Source organism: Papaver somniferum, chromosome 5, assembly GCF_003573695.1.
Source record: "Papaver somniferum cultivar HN1 chromosome 5, ASM357369v1, whole genome shotgun sequence".
Taxonomy (NCBI): domain Eukaryota; kingdom Viridiplantae; phylum Streptophyta; class Magnoliopsida; order Ranunculales; family Papaveraceae; genus Papaver; species Papaver somniferum.
The window spans coordinates 132,680,000-132,697,636 of record NC_039362.1 but is presented as its reverse complement, the minus strand read 5'-3'; positions in this window follow the sequence as shown (position 1 = coordinate 132,697,636).

Below are 17,637 nucleotides of genomic sequence, written 5' to 3'. Positions count from 1 at the left end.
TTCGTCAGGGTAACTTGAGAATGATATAGAGTCAGGAGAACCTTGCTGATAATAAGAATCACAATTGCGATTGACAGCCTCCAGTCTCAAGTTAATCAGTTGACATTCCGGATCTTCAATCCTTTTAATCAAGGTTTCTTTTTCCAGTTGAAACACTTCTGGAGAAATAATATCGTTCATCACGGAATAATCAGGACTATTAGGAGGGCAAGTATGATTGTCAGCAAGGAGGTTAAGAGAACATTCATAGATTTCATCTTCTGGACAATAGTGAAGAGTAGCCATCCATGCTTTGGTTAACTCATCAATCTCCGTATCAGGGTCTTTAGTAGTATCATGGACACTTCTATAACACTTGAAACTAGTTTTTCTAACATAGTTTTTTGAACTTTCTTATCCTCTTTATTGATTGGTTGAGCTCTCTTTTGAGACTTTCTTTTACTTTGTCTAAGAGCTTTATTGAGCTGTTGTATAAACAGTGATAAAGTAGAATTAAAGAAATTATCATCCCTTTCATCAATCAATTTAGGACGTCGAGACCTTCTATCATATGTAGCAACATGGTTGCTAAAAAAGTGACGTTTATCTCTTTGTTTAAGTTCGTGATCGAAAATTTTAAGCTTTTCAACAAGAGTATTTCTGGAAAGTGTATCAAGGTTATTTCCCTCAACGATGGCATGCTTCTTAGAATCGTATCTAGATGGCAACGATCTGAGTATTTTCATCACAATGTCCTTTTCAGGAATAGTCTTACCCAATGCAAAAGATGCATTAACAATTTCAGACACTTTGTGATTAAACTCATCAAATGAATCTTCATCTGCCATACGAAGGTTTTCCCAATGGGAATTTAGGTTTTGAAGCCTGGCTTCCTTTTCACAGGTATTCCCTTCAAATACGGTTTCTAAGATATCCCAAGCATCTTTAGACCGAGTGCAATTAGACACATGGTGCTGAAGATTAGGGGTAATGGCATGTATGATGGTATTCAAACCGTCGGAGTTTTGCTTGGCAGCAAGTATCTCAGCAGCATCGTATTCGCTAATATTCTTTGGAACAGTAGCGTTACCTATTGCCACAATGGGAGCATCATAGACATTACTACATATACCCATGATTGAAAATCACGCGATTGAAGAAAAGCTCACATAGAAATTTTACACCAAAAGTAGTTTGAGCCTTCGAAGACTGGTGGTACGTTAATTGAGATAGAACCTCTGTCCATAAAGTCAGATCGCTACAAAGACAGACTTTTGAGGTCTTGAACGTGTTTTCCTGTTCTGATACCAATTGAAAAATTGGGGGTCTAACAACCATATCCAATATTACGATTAGCAATCTGTATGGACTAACTCCAATATACTTTTGAGAGAATCAACCAGACAGTCATACTCAATCTTAATAAAAGTATATCAAAGAGTCATATCTCTCTTTCTCGATTCAATACTTACTCAAGCAAATAGAAATCTGCGAATCTAATTAAATACAAGAGAAAACACTTGAACGGTACCAAAAACCAATGTTCAAGGATCATCAATTTCAATCAACAACCAAAGGTTGGATTTCCTAATTGATCGATTCAACGCACAACCTGTGATATTTCAATTATATAACAAAATATAATGCGGAAAAGAAATAACACAGACACCAGAATTTTTATTAACGAGGAAACCGCAAATGCAAAAAAACCCCGGGACCTAGTGAAGGTTGAACACACACTGTATTAAGCCGCTACAGACACTAGCCTACTACAAACTAACTTCGGTCTGGACTGTAGTTGAACCCCAATCAATCTCACACTGATCCAAGGTACAATTGCGCTCCTTACATCTCTGATCCCAGAAGGATACTACGCACTTGATTCCCTTAGCTGATCTCACCCACAAATAAGAGTTGCTACGTCCCAAAGTCGAAGACTTTAATAAACAAATCTGTATCACACGAAAAAGTCTAGGTAATAGATAAATCTGTCTCCCACAGAAATACCTACGAGTTTTTGTTCCGTCTTTTGATAAATCAAGGTGAACATGAACCAATTGATAATCCGGACTTATATTCCCGAAGAACAACCTAGTATTATCAATCACCTCACAATAAACTTAATCAACTAGCGAAACAAGTTATTGTAGAATCACAAACGATGAGAGGAAGATGTTTGTGATTACTTTTATATCTTGCCTATCGGAGAAATCAATCTCAAGCCAATCTTACGATTATAATTAGTACGATAGAAACAACAAGATCAGATCACACAACTACAAGAAAAGTAGTATTGGTCTGGCTTCACAATCCCAATGAAGTCTTCAAGTCATTAACCTACAGGGTCTTGGTAGAAACCTAAGGTTAAAGGAGAATCGACTCTAGCTAATACAACTAGTATCACACAGGAGGTATGGGGATTAGGTTTCCCAGTTGCTAGAGTTCTCCCTTATATATTCTTCAAATCAGGATTTGCAATCAATGTTAGCTTAGTAACAAAGCATTCAATATTCACCGTTAGATGAAAACCTGATTAGATTCAAGCTAATATCTTTCAACTGTTAGATCGAAACTTGGCTTGTTACACACAAATGAAATGCACATTCATCTAGGTTCGTGTAACCGTACCCGAACATGTACATCTAGTTGGTTCAACAATAGTTAACCAAATGGTTAGCCATATGAGCACTTTCATATCAACCATATTCCTCTTTACCGTAACTAGTTCAAATGACTCAAATGAACTAGTTAGAGAGTTGTTCAATTTCTTAGATCTTTATAATAGGCACAATTGAAACAAAAACGATTTGATCAATTCATGAACTTTATAGCCACGGTTTGCAAACTTGCATTCCTTAGTTTATATAAGTTTAAGTTCACAAATAACCGTTTTTAGAAAATAACCAACTTAAGTACGAGGACTTGGTACGCGGACTTAAGTACCCGGAATAAGTTTGTTTTCAATTTACAAACTCCATCAGAATTTCTCCGGATGAGAACCTCCGACAGTACGCAAACTGGGTTCACGGACTCTAGTTCTGGTTTTCCTGATCAACAAAGTATGCATACTTTGGTTCAAGGAATCAGGACTTATACATGTATGAGTTACCTCACAATGTTTATATCCAACCATGGTTATATAATCTAAACTCTCATTTCAATCATTGAAACATTCTTAGAGGACGTTATATGATTGTTATTCATAAACCATTTTTTGTCAAAGCCATTTTCAAGTAATTGAAACATAACATGACTTTCGCCACTAGTAAAGATGAACTTGGCCAAAGCGAAAGCATAACAACACATATTTCGAGAAATAGATAAGCGAGATAAACTCGGCTCGAAATAGCAAATATGTATAATCATAGTGAAAAAGCAGGGGTCTAACAACACCACCCAATATTTCGATTAGCAATCTGTATGGACTAACTCCGAAACACTTTGCTAGAGAATCAACCAGACAATCAGACTCAATCTAGATAGAAAGTATCTCAAGGACTTATTATCTCAATCTCTCGATTTGATCTTTACTCAAGCAAATAGAAATCTGCGAGTCTTTATCAAAGAGAGATAACTTGGACGGTACCAAAGACCAATGTCCAAGGATCAATCAACTACAATCAACAACCAAAGGTTGGATTAGAGAAGTTGATGATCACGAACACACAACCTGTATTATTTCAATTATATAAAATATAATGCGGAAAAGAAATAACACAGACACCAGAAATTTTGTTAACGAGGAAACCGCAAATGCAGAAAAACCCCGGGACCTAGTCCAGATTGAATACACACTGTATTAAGCCGCTACAGACACTAGCCTACTGCAAGCTAACTTCGGAATGGACTATAGTTGAACCCCAATCAGTCTCCCACCGATCCAAGGTACAGTTGTACTCCTACACCTCTGATCCCAACAGGATACTGCGCACTTGATTCCCTTAGCTGATCTCACCCACAACCAAGAGTTGATGTAACCCAAAATCACATACATGATAATAGACAGATATGTCTCACACAGAAAAGTCTATAAAAGGATAAAGTTGTCTCCCACAGATAAACCCTAGGTTTTGTTACGTCTTTAGATATAAAATCAAGGTAACACGAACCAATTGATAATCCGGTCTTATATTCCCGAAGTACAGCCTAGATTAATCAATCACCTCTCTACAATCCTTCCTGACTACACAAGAGGATTGTCGAGGAATCACAAACAGTGAGACGAATATGTTTGTGACTTCTTTATCTTGATTATCGGAGAACCCTCACGATCTCAAGCCAATCAATCGATTGTACTCGTACGATAGAAGATGCAAGATCAGATCACACAACCACGATAAAGTAGTATCGGTCTGGCTTCACAATCCCAATGAAGTCTTTAAGTCGTTAACCTGATTTTAGAGAAGAAAATCAAAAGTTAATGGAGATCGACTCTAGCGGGCGCACTAGTAGCACACTGACGTGTGGGGATTAGTTTTGCACAATGCTAGATGTCTCCTTTATATAGCCTTTAAATCAGGGTTTTGCCTTAGTTACAAAGCAATCCATATTCACCGTTAGATGAAAACCTGATTTAGATTCAAGCTAATATTTCTCAACTGTTAGATCAAAAACTTAGCTTGTCACACACACTTGGGTAAACGTTTACTGGGTTTGTGAAAACCATGCCCAAACGTGTACGTGTATGTTGGTTCAACATAGTAACCCAAAAGGTTAACCATATGAGCATTTCATATTTACCTTGTTCTTCTTCACCATAACTAGTTCAATTGACTCAAATGAACTAGTTACAGAGTTGTTCAATTGCTACGAGATCTTATGTAACTACACAAGACACAATTGAAACAAAGATGATTCGATTCGATTGAATCGGGTCATGAACATTATAGCCACGGTTTGCATAAAGCATTCCTTAGTAATTTAATGTTTCATGTTCAGAGCACATCTTTAGATCATAACCTCTTAAGTTCACAAACAAGTTCGCGGACTTAAGTTAATCGGTTGAGTTTTTCAAACTCAGCAGAAATTCTCGGAAAGAGAACTTTCGTCAGTTCGCGGACTGAGTTCGCGGACTTAGCACACAAACGAGTTTTGGAAAATCCCAGCAGAAATTCTCGGTCGAGAAGTTCCGACAGTTCGCGGACTTGGCAAACCAATTCCACAATCCTCCCGATTTCTCTTGATCAACAAAGTTCGAAAACTTCGGTTCATGGAATACATGGTTATGTAATGTAAACTCTCATTTCATTCATTGATACATTCTCAGAGGATGTTATGTAGCCGTTATTCACAGACCGATTCACGTCAGAGCAATTCTCAAAGTGATTGAAACTTTTCATGACTTTCATCACTAGGTGAAGATAAACTCGATCAAAGCGAAACGCTTTACCAACACACGATTTCGAGATAAAAGATAAGCAATGAATGCTCATCTCGAAATGTCAAATGTGTATGATCTAGTCTATATAGCATACGACTTTTGTCTCATAAGAAGTAGGAGATAGAAGAGACAGAATTTTGAGTGATAGATAAGTTCAAGTCTCCACATACCTTTTTGTTGATGAAGTTCCACGGTTCCTTTTATAGATCTTCGTCGTTGTATAATGAATCGCCATGAAGTCCTTGAGCTCAACTACACTTTTCTATCCTAGTCCGAGACTTAGCAATGTAGGCTAGAAATCAAGACTTATAGTTTTGATCACTAACATTTACAAACATGCTTGAGATAGCAACGCATGCGAGGTTGACCGAGCTATGCTCTAAAAATCTCCCCCTTTGTCAATTTTAGTGACAAAACTATTAATATATATGAAATACAAAAAAGATAAACTTTAGTGGCTCCTATTCCATAGTCTAATATTCAACGTTCCTTGAAATCTTCGTCCTTCCAAGTACTCCAATAATCCCAAAGGTTGTAAGTTTAGCACCATCGTTGTTGAAGATACGTAGCTATAAAAAATGAGAGAAATCGAGATTCTCGATCATTATTATACAGTGTCATAGTATTATATAACATCAAAGTCCAATTGTATCAAGAAATTAACAATAATACTACGGTGATATATATCAACCCCCCTTAGTCAATACTCCATCTCGATCATGGAAACCACTCCCCCTTACACAATGATCCGAAAACCATATGTATTTGTAGTGTGAACTACAATATTTCTCCCCCTTTTTGTCAATAAAATTGGCAAAGGTACAAAAATGGGATCATAATGAAATTTCCACAAGAGACATTTCATGACCAAAAGAAAAATACATACCAACTTAATTTAAATGCAATCTAATATCCGAAGCTAACAACATTCATCAAGGAGTTTTAAGATACAAGATAACCCCTATAAAATTCCACAGCCGCACTCCCCGCAAGATATTACCATTAAGCACAAGTTCAAAAGAACTCTCCCCCATTTGATGTCATTCCCGAGAGAACAACAAGAGCGACCTTAATTTTGAAAGAAAAGAAGGATTTTTTTTTATTGGACACCAAAAACCATAGGAATGATTTTCTATATCCAAAGCTCAACCAAATTAATCACAAGTAAACCCATGATTAATTCAATTGTAATACGCAACTAAACCAAACCACAAAAGTGATCAATTTAATTGAAAGTGCTCAACATAAGTAAACTCACGGAGCTACAACTAATTCAATCACACGGAGATGACTAACTTAACCGTTCAAATACTCAACATAAGGAAAACCTTACGGAATATATGACTACATTAACCAAAGAACATGATAGTGTAGCCTTTCATATACTCAACACAAGAATTTGTGGAATATATGAAAACTCAACTAGATTAATTACAAGAGAACCTATAATTAATATAATTGGAATACAAATAACCAAACTAATCACCGAAGTAATCAATTTAATTATTTTGGGCTCAACATAAGAGAACTTATGGAGCCCCGACTAAGTTCATCATAGAATATGACAACTTTAACCGTACATGTACTCAACATAAGAAAGAAAACTTATGGAGTACTAATTAAAATGCTCGACATATAGCATCTTATGGAACAACCAACAAAGCCAAGGTAAATTGACTTAGTTGTAAGGTGCTCAATATAAGACACACAATGGAGCCTTCACGGTAAAACATAATAAAATGGATCAATGAAGATCAGTATCGTGGATAACATACAAGGATCTATTCTATTTTCCATCATAATGACATAATAGACTTTGTCCTTGTTGAACAAAAGATTTTATCCTATTTTCCATCAAATACATGATTGCATAGACATAACTTTTGTATATGTCAAAAGTCCATTCGTCCTTTCATCCATACGAATACCGATTCATGAACGACTTTACTTTTGAAAAAATATGGGACCTTCAAGTTCACGGTCGTAAACAATACATATCCCATAAAAATATTGCAATATCACAAACAATTAAAATACTGCAATAAACATCATCCTCCAAAAATTTTCAGAATTTAATAACCAATAAACCTAAAAAAATAATATAAGAAGATGAAAACAAAAATAGCTATGTGTAGTCACAATCATCGCTATTCAAAACACTAGTTATTCTTCCAACTAATCCAAAAAGAAGACATACTAGGCATATAAACTCAACAAAAACAGATGACAAGCTTAAAGGGAAATGGATTTGGTGGATCCTCAACAGCGAACATGGACACATGAGGTACATAATCCATATGAGACATGAAGTCTATGAGCTTGTGATCGACAACCTTCTCAGCATCAATGGAGAGATGATTCTCTTTTCGAAGATCCTTGATTTGAGATTTTATGAGACCAAGGTCAGAACCTTTTCCAACTCAGTTTTTACCATATCAAGACCTTTAAGAGTATCAACAAGCTGTTGTTTTGCTTCCCCAAAGTACTTAAGAAAGTCATGAACAACTTCAACAGAGATCATATCATCCTTTTCAGCATCTTCATGAGTATAACCAAAGAAGCATGAGGCATTGGGATGATCTTCATCTACAAGTGTTCTCTTCCTCTTAGATTCAACCTCAACACCTTTGTCAAGAAATCCTTTTGCAAAACCACCATAACAAGAAGAGGAGGAAGACATTCTTGAAAATCCAAAAACCACCAGGAGTACACGTACGTGACTTGTAACCCTAAGAGGTTGGATATTTTATCCTTGGAGACAACAATTTGGGGTTAAAAAAAAACTGTTGACTCGGGCCAGAACGAAATCCGTTCGAGTACAACAAATACCCAAGAAATAAAGTCCTTTAAACATTTTGAAAACATGAACAAAATTTAAGACAGTATGCAACAACTTCTTTTGACTTAACCAATACTTGATCTTAGCGGATCTGCCAACACAAGTTTAGCTATGAACGATAAGAAAATAACTTAACTTAACAGATGCAAGCAACAAGTATACCTGTTTTTAACATAACTTACTCAACATGATTTTATATGAGTAAGTTCTCGAACCTTGTGATTAATTAGCACAAGTACGAGCCCCAGGATCATTACGAGGTTTATGTCTTTGGTTAAGTTTGTATTTCCTCTTAGTCTTAGGGAGGGATCCTGTTTGACATGAGAAATTATCATAAAATTTACTGTCATCAAAATAAGAGACATAGTTAGAGTTCTTACCAGAAGTGTCTTGACATGAGGAAGAGGATAATCTTTCGACAAGATCTTTATATCTTCCAACTATCTTTTTAATATCTTTTCTCATCTCATTGATTTTCCTTTCTTCTGGGATGACTCTCTCAACAGGATCAACGTTGCTTTCAGAAGCACAACAGTTAACTTCCTTAGGATGATGTTTATCAAGACGTCTATTCTGCCTTTGAACATTGGAGGAACTCACTGTACTGACATTCCTGGTAGTATTCACAGGATAGGTACGAAAATCAATTGGCTCAATCATACGTATGTCAGTCACACCTTTGAGAATCAAATCTAGGGTGTGTTGAAGTTGAACTAAGGAGTCTGTATTCAACTTAGGGTTTCTCTTATGTCTAACAAAACTCTTGGTCTCACAGACGAGACATACCTTTTGATCATAAGAATGATTGGAGGAAGTCGTCTTAATATCATCATCAGAAGATTTGTGATTTTTACAGAATGTCCTAAGTTTGGTGGAAATATTAGGAACACCTGTTTTTACTTCTGAATGTAAAGCATCAGAAGTTCTTGGTATATTAGATTGCTTTGAAAAACCTTGAACGAAGAGTTTATTCAAACATCGTTCAATATCCAAGGCATCCTTTTCGAGGCTGGCCTCAAGAGTTAAGCACGAAGAATGATCTTCAACATTTCCATGGACTTTGCAATCTCTTACAACACCAAGAAGAACATTGACATGGTGTTTTAGCTGATCCAATCTTACAGCTCGAATTCTAACAAGATTTAGAATCAAATTACTCTCTTCAGCTGTATCCCACTCATTAGAAGAGAAGGTCTCTTTCGAAGGGAGATCAACAACACACCTGCCATTGTTTGTCTGTCTCGTCGAACCACAACGTTTTTCTATATTTGAGATAGAATAGTTTTTCTATTTAATAGAGTTAGACGAGATAGAATCTTTATTACTGGTGACGCGTTTATCAGAGATAGTACTCTTTCCCATAGAGTCAGATCGCTACAAACACAGACTGATGAGGTCTTAAACGTGCTTGTCTACTCTGATACCAATTGAAAAAGCGGGGGTTTAACAACACCACCCAATATTTCGATTAGAAATCTGTATGGACTAACTCCGAAACACTTTGCTAGAGAATCAACTAGACAGTCAGACTCAATCTAGATAGAAAGTATCTCAAGAAGTTATTATCTCAATCTCTCGATTTGATCTTTACTCAAGAAAATAGAAATCTGCGAGTCTTTATCAAAGAGAGATAACTTGGACGGTACCAAAGACCAATGTACAAGGATCAATAAACTACAATCAACAACCAAAGGTTGGATTAGAGGAGTTGATGATCACGAACGCACAACCTGTATTATTTCAATTATATAAAATATAATGCGGAAAAAAAATAACACAGACACCAGAAATTTTGTTAACGAGGAAACCGCAAATGCAGAAAAACCCCGGGACCTAGTCCAGATTGAATACACACTGTATTAAGCCGCTACAGACACTAGCCTACTGCAAACTAACTTCGGACTGGACTATAGTTGAACCCCAATCAGTCTCCCACCGATCCAAGGTACAATTGTACTCCTACGCCTCTGATCCCAGCAGGATACTACGCACTTGATTCCCTTAGCTGATCTCACCCACAACCAAGAGTTGATGTAACCCAAAATCACACTTGGTAATAAACAGATAAGTCTCACACAGAAAAGTCTATAAAAGGATAAATCTGTCTCCCACAGATAAACCCTAGGTTTTGTTTCGTCTTTAGATATAAAATCAAGGTAACATGAACCAATTGATAATCCGGTCTTATATTCCCGAAGAACATCCTAGATTAATCAATCACCTCTCTACAATCCTTCCTGAATACACAAGCGGATTGTCGAGGAATCACAAACAATGAGATGAAGATGTTTGTGACTTCTTTATCTTGCCTATCGGAGAACTCTCACGATCTCAAGCCAATCAATCGATTGTACTCGTACGATAGAAGATACAAGATCAGATCACACAACTACGATAAAGTAGTATCGATCTGGATTCACAATCCCAATGAAGTCTTTAAGTCGTTAACCTGATTTTAGAGAAGAAAATCAAAGGCTAATGGATATCGACTCTAGCGGGCGCACTAGTAGCACACAGACGTGTGGGGATTAGTTTTGCACAATGCTAGATGTCTCCTTTATATAGCCTTCAAATCAGGGTTTTTCCTTAGTTACAAAGCAATCCATATTCACCGTTAGATGGAAACCTGATTTAGATTCAAGCTAATATTTCTCAACCGTTTGATCGAAAACTTAGCTTGTCACACACACGTGGGTAAACGTTTACTGGGTTTGTGAAAACCATTCCCAAACGTGTACGTGTATGTTGGTTCAACATAGTAACCCAAAAGGTTAACCATATGAGCATTTCATATTAACCTTGTTCTTCTTCACCATAACTAGTTCAATTGACTCAAATGAACTAGTTACAGAGTTGTTCAATTGCTATGAGATCTTATGTAACTACACAAGACACAATTGAAACAAAGATGATTCGATTCGATTGAATCGGCTCATGAACATTATAGCCACGGTTTGCATAAAGCATTCCTTAGTAATTTAATGTTTCATGTTCAGAGCACATCTTTAGATAATAACCTCTTAAGTTCACAAACAAGTTCGCGGACTTAAGTTAATCGGTTGAGTTTTACAAACTCAGCAGAAATTCTCGGAAAGAGAACTTCCGCCAGTTCGCGGAAACGAGTTTTGGAAAATCCCAGCAGAAATTAGCGGTCGAGAACTTCCGACAGTTCGCGGACTTGGCAAGCAAATTCCACAATCCTCCCGATTTCTCTTGATCAACTAAGTTCGAAAACTTCGGTTCAAGGAATACATGGTTATGTAATCTAAACTCTCATTTCAATCATTGAGACATTCTTAGAGGACGCTATGTAGCCGTTATTCACAAACCGATTCACGTCAGATCAATTCTCAAAGTGATTGAAACTTTTCATGACTTTCGTCACTAGGTGAAGATAAACTTGATCAAAGCGAAACGCTTTACCAACACACGATTTCGAGATAAAAGATAACCAATGAATGTTCAGCTCGAAATGTCAAATGTGTATGATCTAGTCTATATAGCATACGAATTTTGTCTCATAAGAAGTGGGAGATAGAAAAGATAGACTTTTGAGTGATAGATAAGTTCAAGTCTCCACATACCTTTTTGTTGATGAAGTTCCACGGTTCCTTTTATAGATCTTCGTCGTTGTATAATGAATCGCCATGAAGTCCTTGAGCTCAACTACACTTTTCTATCCTAGTCCGAGACTTAGCAATGTAGGCTAGAAATCAAGACTTATAGTTTTGATCACTAACATTTACAAACATGCTTGAGATAGCAACGCATGCGAGGTTGACCGAGCTATGCTCTAAAAGTCTCCCCCTTTGTCAATTTTAGTGACAAAACTATTAATATATATGGAATACAAAAAAGATAAACTTTAGTGGCTCCTATTCCATAGTCTAATATTCAACGTTCCTTGAAATCTTCGTCCTTCCAAGTACTCCAATAATCCCAAAGGTTGTAAGTTTAGCACCATCGTTGTTGAAGATACGTAGCTATAAAAATGAGAGAAATCGAGATTCTCGATCATTATTATACAGTGTCATAGTATTATATAACATCAAAGTCCAATTGTATCAAGAAATTAACAATAATACTACGGTGATATATATCACTCCCCCTTAGTCAATACTCCATCTCGATCATGGAAACCACTCCCCCTTACACAATGATCCGAAAACCATATGTATTTGTAGTGTGAACTACAATATTTCTCCCCCTTTTTGTCAATAAAATTGGCAAAGGTACAAAAATGGGATCATAATGAAATTTCCACAAGAGACATTTCATGACCAAAAGAAAAATACATACCAACTTAATTTAAATGCAATCTAATATCCGAAGCTAACAACATTCATCAAGGAGTTTTAAGATACAAGATAACCCCTATAAAATTCCACAGCCGCACTCCCCGCAAGATATTACCATTAAGCACAAGTTCAAAAGAACTCTCCCCCATTTGATGTCATTCCCGAGAGAACAACAAGAGCGACCTTAATTTTGAAAGAAAAGAAGGATTTTTTTTTATTGGACACCAAAAACCATAGGAATGATTTTCTATATCCAAAGCTCAACCAAATTAATCACAAGTAAACCCATGATTAATTCAATTGTAATACGCAACTAAACCAAACCACAAAAGTGATCAATTTAATTGAAAGTGCTCAACATAAGTAAACTCACGGAGCTACAACTAATTCAATCACACGGAGATGACTAACTTAACCGTTCAAATACTCAACATAAGGAAAACCTTACGGAATATATGACTACATTAACCAAAGAACATGATAGTGTAGCCTTTCATATACTCAACACAAGAATTTGTGGAATATATGAAAACTCAACTAGATTAATTACAAGAGAACCTATAATTAATATAATTGGAATACAAATAACCAAACTAATCACCGAAGTAATCAATTTAATTATTTTGGGCTCAACATAAGAGAACTTATGGAGCCCCGACTAAGTTCAAGGAATACATGGTTATGTAATCTAAACTCTCATTTCAATCATTGAGACATTCTTAGAGGACGCTATGTAGCCGTTATTCACAAACCGATTCACGTCAGATCAATTCTCAAAGTGATTGAAACTTTTCATGACTTTCGTCACTAGGTGAAGATAAACTTGATCAAAGCGAAACGCTTTACCAACACACGATTTCGAGATAAAAGATAACCAATGAATGTTCAGCTCGAAATGTCAAATGTGTATGATCTAGTCTATATAGCATACGAATTTTGTCTCATAAGAAGTGGGAGATAGAAAAGATAGACTTTTGAGTGATAGATAAGTTCAAGTCTCCACATACCTTTTTGTTGATGAAGTTCCACGGTTCCTTGTATATATCTTCGTCGTTGTATGATGAATCGCCATGAAGTCCTTGAGCTCAACTACACTTTTCTATCCTAGTCCGAGACTTATCTATGTAGGCTAGAAATCAAGACTTATAATTTTGATCACTAACATTGACAAACATGCTTGAGATAGCAACGCATGCGAGGTTGACCGAGCTATGCTCTAACACATAGTCTATATAGTAAAACGACTTTGTCTTAAGATAAGAGATAGTGTAGATAGACTTTTGAGTGATAGATAAGTTCAAGTCTCCACATACCTTTTAGTCGATGAATTTCCACCAGTTCCTTGACTAGTTTTTCGTCTTGTATGATGATCGCCATGGAGTTCTCGAGCTCAACTACACTTTCTATCCTAGTCCGAGACTTATCTATAAGTAGACTAGAAATCAATACTTATAGTTTTGATCACTAACATTGACAAACATGCTTGAGATAGCAACGCATGCGAGTTCGACCGAGCAGTGCTCTAACAGTATGCATACTTGTGTGTATACTAAATGGTTGATGGAGACTGGGAAAGTATGCGTACCCGTACGCATACTGGCGGAAGTTCACGACAGTGAAATTCTGCTGAGTTTGGAAATCAAAACCAACTCAATCCGGTTACCTAAGTATGCGTACCCGTACGCATACTGGCGGAAAGTTCACGTCCGTGAATTTCTGCTGAGTTTGGAAAACTCAAATCCGGTTACTTAACTACGCATACCTGTACACATACTTAAGTGTGTTCCTTATAAAATTGGTTTGTTCATGAACTTAAAACATTTATATAATAAGGAATGTAATTTGCAAACCGTGGCTATAATGTTCATGAATTGATTCGAGTGAATCAAACTGATTTTGCTTCGATTGTGTCTTGTATACTTCTATGAGATCTAGCTAAGCAATTGAACAATTCTCTAACTAGTTTCGTTTCTAGTTATGGTTAAGATGAATATGGATAAATACCACACGTATGATTCTTAATTACCTAAATTGATTTGTGATTAAAATTCTTAAGCATAACAGATTAGAAGCAATAATCAAAACCATTGGATGTTGGTTTTTACTGTCAAAGAAACTTTTTCATACACTTCTGGCAACCATCTTGGTGTAAATCCTTGTGGAAAAGGTTATTCTTCCTTCTAAGCATATCAATTCTTGTTTATACAAGTTTGTATCTTAGAAAAGATGATCACAATACTTGATCTTCATGATTACATATTGTGTATTGTTACCATGAGATAGTTCTATTTTTTTAGTAACACGATCTCATGAAAGACTTTCAATGATTGGTCCTTAGCTCGTATCTCCTTGTGGGATTTCGAAAATCCAATATATAAATCCTTCTTCCTGAAGAAAGGTCACTCTTGTTGTTCTTTCGGGAATGACATTTTATGGTGGAGAGTTCTTAATTGAACTTGTGCTTAATGGCCAAATCTTTGTGGGGAGTGCGGCTGTGGAACATGTAGGGGTTAACTTGTATCTTAATAAACTCCTTGATGAAGTCACTAAATTTCGACTCTGTGATATCATCTAAAGTAAATTTGATATGTTCTCTTTTGGTCATGAAGTACCTCCTTGAAAATTTCATGAGGATCCCACTAGTTTTCGTACCCTTGCCAATTTATATTGACAAAAAGGGGAGAATTAATGTGTAGTTAACACTACAAATACATATGGTTTACAGATCATTATGTAAGGGTGGGGGGTTTTCATTGTGAGATGAAGTATTGACTAAGGGGGGGTGATACATATCACCGTAGTATTATTGTCAAAGTTGTGATACAATTGAACTTTGATGATGTGTAATAATACTATGATGGATCTTCAACAAGTACATGATGAACACACACATAGTTGAAGAACCAAGGAAATCAAGAATGTCGGATTTTGGAGCTGTAATGCTTTTAACAAGTACAATCCATATGTAAAATGGTTTTGTCACTAAAATTGACAAAGGGGGAGATTGTTAGAGCATTGATCGGTTGAACCCACTAGCGTTGGTATGTCAAGTTAGTTTTCAATTTTAGTTTCCAAAATGCATTCTTGATTTAGTATACTAAAGTTAGTTTTGGACTAGATTAAGTCTAAGAAGTAGAATCGAAGCTATCCTTGATGGATGAAGTTTGAAGACTACAAGAAGACATCAACAAGGACTTCATCAATAAAGGTATGTGGTAATTGATTTCATTTGGATTCTTGTTCAATTCTACCTATCTAATCCATCGAAACAAATGCTCACTCTATGGAACAATTTCTATGACGGTAAATGTACATTTATGTATATATACTCGAGGTTATTTGAGCCACGACTTTTGTGACAATAACCTTTATCCCTGGAAATGTTCTCATGTTATAGTGAATGAGCTTACGAATTCAACGAGCCAAGAATCACTCAATTCCGAGTTATAACGATGAAGTTATGAGTGATTTATTAAAGTAACAGTTATAAGTGTTGATGTAACTGTTATAGTTCGTTAATAAGAAACAATCCATGGACTGCTTGTAACGGTTCATGGACTTGGGCCCAATTACGTGACTAGAAGTCTTTTTTAGTCAATTTGGTGATGTTTCCTTATCTATGCAAGATGACTATTAATCCAAACATATTTGATTACCATATTAAAGTTTTTGTGATAACTTTTAATTCGTGCCTAAGTTAAAATGTGATTTACTCACATAAATACAATATTTGCTAATTAATTATTTATTTAAATATTTTGGCAAGAGTGTTGTAACTTGGGAAAGACTCCCAAAATTAGGAGAGTCTTGAAAAAGGAAAATAGCTTTGCGTAGCTTTCAAGTTACCTTTCACTATAAATAAAGGGTTCGTGAGTGCTACACGTTTTCATCCCCTTTTGGAAAATTGGTGTAAGCTTCATAAGGTTGTTTTCCATGTCTTATGTTCTTCGTTAACAAGAGTGAGATAAAAGTATTTGTATTGGGGATCACAAAGCCGAGTTGGATTTAATCTTCGTGATTGATTATACAACTTGTAATCTAGGTTTTCACCTCTTGTCTATTCTAAGGTTTTCTCTTCTAATATAAAACCATTCAAGAGTTGTTGATCATAAACCCTAGGTTTTGATGGATTTCAATTTCCAATCGTATACCAATACTTGTTAGTCGAAATCGGAAGCTAGAAACAAAACTTCGATTAAGGTATCTCATAAAAATCCTTAAGAAGTTTTAAACAAGATATCTCTAGATTTATTCTAGTTGTTCTTGTTGTAGAATCATTAGATTTCTCTTCCTATTTTTTAAGAGTATAATAATCCCTAATCTACAAGTTTGTTTTGATATTACTTTTACCTAGTAATTGTTTTTCTCAAAACAAACACAAGATTTCCAAAAAAACCTTGATTTACATCTAAAGGGAAATCGGTTTGGTGTTTTGTGAAAACAAAAGATCGAAAAATATCAACCGTGTTCTTGTATTTTCTAAAGAGAGCCTTGGGTTCTCCTAGAAGATTTACGAGAAGAATTCCTAAAGAGATTAAGTGTTCTGGTAAGAGTCTATAAGTGCTTGAATACAGCTGAAGCAGGTATTACATCTAGTCCGAATATGTAGTAGGAAATTGGTGTAACAACTTATAATCAGTGTGTGTTTATTCTGGACTAAGTCCCAGGGTTTTTCTGCATTTGCGGTTTCCTCGTTAACAAAACTTCTGGTGTCTGTGTTATTTCTTTTACGCATTATATTTTATTTATATAATTGAAAGAATACAAGTTGTACGTTAATCAATCATAGTTGTTAAATCCCACCTTGTTTGTTGGATAAGACTTGATTGATCTTGAACACTTGATTTTGTTATTTTCACATAGTTAGACCAGTCCAGACTAACCCTGTTTCAAGTGGACACCGTGTTGAAATATTCCTTTAATGATTGTTGCTTAAAGAGGTTTATACACGGTGGATATTGAATAGGTTGTGATTAACACAAAAGATTTTGGTTCAAGAACTTCACACTAAAATTAGGTTTACGGACTTGCTTCTGTTTAACCATTGATTGTGTTGAGTAAGAGATAAACTATTTAGTATTATTCTTTGATTGAGTTTTCACTCTCGGAAATTGAGGTTTAGTCCATACAGATTGCCAAAC